This window comes from Symphalangus syndactylus, chromosome 20, assembly GCF_028878055.3.
Source record: "Symphalangus syndactylus isolate Jambi chromosome 20, NHGRI_mSymSyn1-v2.1_pri, whole genome shotgun sequence".
In the NCBI taxonomy this organism is placed as follows: domain Eukaryota; kingdom Metazoa; phylum Chordata; class Mammalia; order Primates; family Hylobatidae; genus Symphalangus; species Symphalangus syndactylus.
This window is the reverse complement of record NC_072442.2, coordinates 12,562,802-12,567,243: the sequence shown is the minus strand read 5'-3', so window position 1 is coordinate 12,567,243 and position 4,442 is coordinate 12,562,802. Positions and strand designations below refer to the sequence as shown.

The 4,442-nt window shown below is 44.3% G+C and overlaps 1 long non-coding RNA gene across 1 annotated transcript; it reads left to right on the top strand.

The window, feature by feature from the left end:
• Positions 1-758: 758 nt before the first annotated feature.
• Positions 759-3,742, top strand: LOC129469604 (uncharacterized). The gene is made up of 3 exons (XR_010117973.1): positions 759-970; positions 3,035-3,108; positions 3,516-3,742. It is a non-coding gene; the product is annotated as an uncharacterized lncRNA (long non-coding RNA).
• Positions 3,743-4,442: the final 700 nt, after the last annotated feature.

The window sequence follows — 4,442 nt, the reverse complement described above, 5'->3', positions numbered from 1 at the left end:
AAGCAATTCCTTCTGCTTTCCTGCATTTTTTTTTTGAGGTGGAGTCTAGCTCTGTCACCCAGGCTGGAGTGCAGTGGCACAATCTCGGCTCACTACAACCTCCTCCTCCTGGGTTCAAGTGATTCTCCAGCCTCAGCCTCCCGAGTAGCTGGGATTACAGGCGCCCGCCACTATGCCTAGCTAATTTTTGTATTTTTAGTAGAGACGTGGTTTCACTGTGCTGGCCAGGCTGGTCTCAAACTCCTGACCTTGTGATCTGCCTGCCTTGGCCTCCCAAAGTGCTGGGATTACAAGCGTGAGCCACTGCGCCCAGCCTTTCCTGCATTTTTAGCTGCCTCTGGGGCAGTCTGTATTAATTAGCTCTACAATCTCTTAGATTCCCATCCCAGTTGCTAAAAGGGAAACCTTCTGCCTCCCCTAATATTTCAATTGCCAAAGGAGGACCGTAGGGCATAGTGTGTAAATGGCAGACAGGAGGGTGAAGTCCACATCATTCTGCATTCCTAGAGCAGCACCAACTGTTTTCACATCCCTGGGCTGGATTGATTTGTAATCCTCCTCTCTCCTACCCTCGACCTTTACCACCTCAGTCAATCTCTGGAAGCCAAATTGGGTTCCTATCCTGGCTACATACAATCCATTCCAAATGACCTTTTGCCAAATCCCCATGGAGTTTAGAGATCCTTCTGGGGATTTATAAATCTTTGTTGTTTTCAGATCAAACTTTCTCTTTTATTTCTCTTTCCTCACTAGGGCTTTGGAGGAGAACTCAGCTTTCAGTTTGATGATGAAATATTAGTTAAACACATCATCCCCAAAGGGATTTATTTGCATCTTCTATCAATGACGATGGAAACAGTCTCAGTTTATCAGCAAGATGGCTGAGGATGCACTTACCTAAATGAGCAATGAAGATTCATCTGCTACAGCTGAGCTGTATTTGCATAGGCTAACTTATTGAGAAGGAAAAGTTAGGTTTCAATATTACATAAAATGTGTTTGTTTTGTTTTTTTGTTTGTTTGTTTGTTTGTTTGTTTTTCAGACAGGGTCTGGGTCCCTCACCCAGGCTGGAGTGCAGTGGTGCCTTGCAGCTCACCACAGCCTCGACCTCTGGGCTCAAGTGATCCTCCCTCCTCCCTCCTCAGCCTGCCAGGTAGATGGGACTACAAGCACGTGCTACCACATCTGGATACTTTGTGTGTGTGTGTGTGTGTATTTTTAGTAGAGACGGGGTTTCACTGTGTTAGCCAGGGTGGTCTCGATCTCCTGACCTCGTGATCCACCCGCCTCAGCCTCCCAAAGTGCTGAGATTACAGGCGTGAGCCACCGCACCCGGCTCACATCTGGATACTTTTGTATTTTTTGTATAGAGGGCGTTTCACCATGTCACCCAAGCTGTTCTTGAACTCCTAGACTCAAGTGATCCACACATCTCAGCCTCCCAAAGTGTTGGGATTACAGGCATGAGCCACTGCTCCCAGCCTGGATATATAGTATGAAATATTTTTAATGGTAAATTAATTATGAGTTGTTGGGCAAAATTCGGCTGCTTATTTGTAAAACAAACTGGCATTTTTTAACCATATTCTGCTTTGTATTGTCTCTGTATGAATATCTCTTGTATACTGCAGTAAGAGGAAACCTGAGAAGGATAGTTCTGTCACCTCCATTTTTTCTTCAGAATAAATGTCAACATCTATGAGTTCTTCTTTACACAAGTTTAAATAGTTGGTGCTAGACAGACCCAGAACAAACATCTGAAGGAATCCCCTGAAAATATGAGGTCACTAATATAAGTGACTTATCCAACGTCACACAGGCAGTTTGTGGCAGAGCTTCAATTCTACCCAGATTTCCTGGTTCTTCATCCAAAGCTCTTTAGCTACTTTTCTGTATATACAAATTGCATTTTCTTCCAACTATCTTAGCAGAAAGAGTAAAAACAATTACGTTACAGGTTTAAGACTTCCTTGAAGCTGGTGCAGTGGCTCACGCCTGTAATTCCATCACTTTGGGAGGCCTAGACGGTCAGATCATCTGAGTTTAGGAGTTTGAGACCAGCGTGGCCAACATGGTGAGACCCCTGTCTCTACTAAAAATACAAAAATTAGCCGAGTGTGGTGGTAGGCATCTGTAATCCCAGCTACTCAGGAGGCTGAGGCAGAATTGCTTGAAACCGGGAGGCAGAGACTGCAGTGAGCCAAGATCGTGCCACTGCACTCCAGCCTGGACGACAAAAGCGAGACTCCATCTCAAAAAAAAAGAAAGAAAGAAAAGAAAAAAAAAACTTCCTTGAATAGCTGTGCTTGTGCTTGGTGGTGTGCGCCTATAATCCAAGCGACATGGGAGGCTGAGGCTGGAGGATCACTGGAGACCAGGAGCCTGAAGCTGCAGTGAGCTATAATCACACCACTGCACTCAGGCCTGGGTGACACAGCAAGTCCCTATCTTTAAAAATATATATTATATAAAACTGAAAAACAAAGAACTTCCTTGAATAATCCCACCCACCTGTGATGTTATCCTGGTTAGTAAGTAATCCTGAGCAATGGTATTGATTTATGTGTTCACATAGGCGACAAGCATTTGTCAGGCATTTATTATTGTGCCTCACATGAGGCTAGGCAGTCGGAGAACAATGAGATAAAACAATCTAGATTTTTAAGGGCTTCATAGTGCAAATAGTAAGACACACTAAAAATAATGAGTAATATGTGCTCTAATCCTGGCATGTGAAAAGTTCTGGAATATAGAGGAGAGAAGGCTGAAAAGTGAAGGGTGCAACCTAAGACTCTGACCAGTGACTAGGAGTTTTCCAGAGGAGGCAGAAAGGGAAAGGCATTTCAGGAAAAGGCCAGCATGAACATGCACATGAAGCTGCACGCAGGTGCAGAAAAAGGGGTAGGTGTTAGTCTTCTGGGGCTAAGTAGCAGACCCTGGTTTCTGCCACCCCTGCTAAGTTTAATGCTTTCTGAGGACAGACGCAGGGTGTTCAAACCTAAGTTGATAGTTCTCTTCTCCCCTGATCTGTAGAGTGGCAGCCTATTTTTTCTGACTGTAAAATGGACTACAAGAGAAAATTCCTGCTCAGAGGGTGCCCTCTCTTGGTAAGTGTGCACATGCGGTGTTTCTCTCCAAGAAGGAAAAAGATACTTCAAATTGCCTATAGTGTCACCCTCATGCAAACCTATAAAGAAAACACAGTTTCCCTGACAGGTCACTTTAGTTGACAATAAGAGTAGATGGGAGGGAAAGAGCCACAGAGTGAGAAAAACTGGATCCCGCAGGCCTAGCGACTTCTAGAAGCTATGGCTCACTAGATCTTGGCTAAATTAAAAATTCTTGCTACTTAAACCATATTCTCAGAAGTGAAGGACTCTGTGGAAACCAGAGAATCCCCACCAGGAGAGAAATATTGTTTCTGGCTGTGGCAGCTTTCATCTCTGAATGTTCCTTAGCAGCCAGAGATAATTGGTCCAAATAACTTTTCCTTTCTCTTTTTCTCACATTCTAGCAGTAAAAATCCTTTTTGAAGATGGTCAATAACATGAGGACATAGAGCAGAATCACATTCCGTCCCTACAAAACACCCCCGCCACCATTTTAAACTACAAATCTGCCAAACAAAAGATCATCCAAAAGACACTTTTTTGAGTGCATTGCGGAACTGGGAGGGTATCTTCTTCCGAAGTGATTTCATTTTCCAGGCTTGCAATAATAAAATGGTCTTAAGAGTGCTGAGGGCCAATAGCTGAGGGGAGTAGAGTCACCGTTGAGCCCTGAGGCTTGGTGGTATCCTGGGATTTGGAAATTCCCCACAGATAATTCCAGCAAATGCATTATTATAGGGGAAAACAGTTCCTGGAAGTTGGGAAGGAGACTGAGAGTGTGAGGAGGAGAGAGAAATGAGCCAGAGGCAAACTGTGTGTGGTCATGTGGGAAAAAATTAGCTTATTTTTTCTGTTGTTGCCCAAAGAATGTCACTGGTGATATAAAGAACTGGAAAATGAGAAAACTCCATGATCATCCAAAAGCCATTATTGTCCATTTCCTGATCCTGATGGGAAGGAAAATTGGACCATAAATCTTGGACTTACACATGGTTGTGGTCTCTTAATACCCTCTGCTGGCGGAGAGGCAGACTGCAGCTGCCTGCACTGTGCTATGGTGGACAAACCGCATAGTACCTCTAGGCTTCATTTCCCTCATCTATAAAATGAGGATAATAATAGTATTTCTCGGCCGGGCGCGGTGGCTCACACCTGTAATCCCAGCACTTTGGGAGGCCGAGACGGGTGGATCACCTGAGCTCAGGAGTTCAAGACCAGTCTGGCCAACATGGTGAAACACCATCTGTACTGAAAATACAAAAAAAAAAAAAAAAAAAAAAAAGCCAGAAGTGGTGGCACACACCCGTATTCCCAGGTACTTGGGAGGCTGA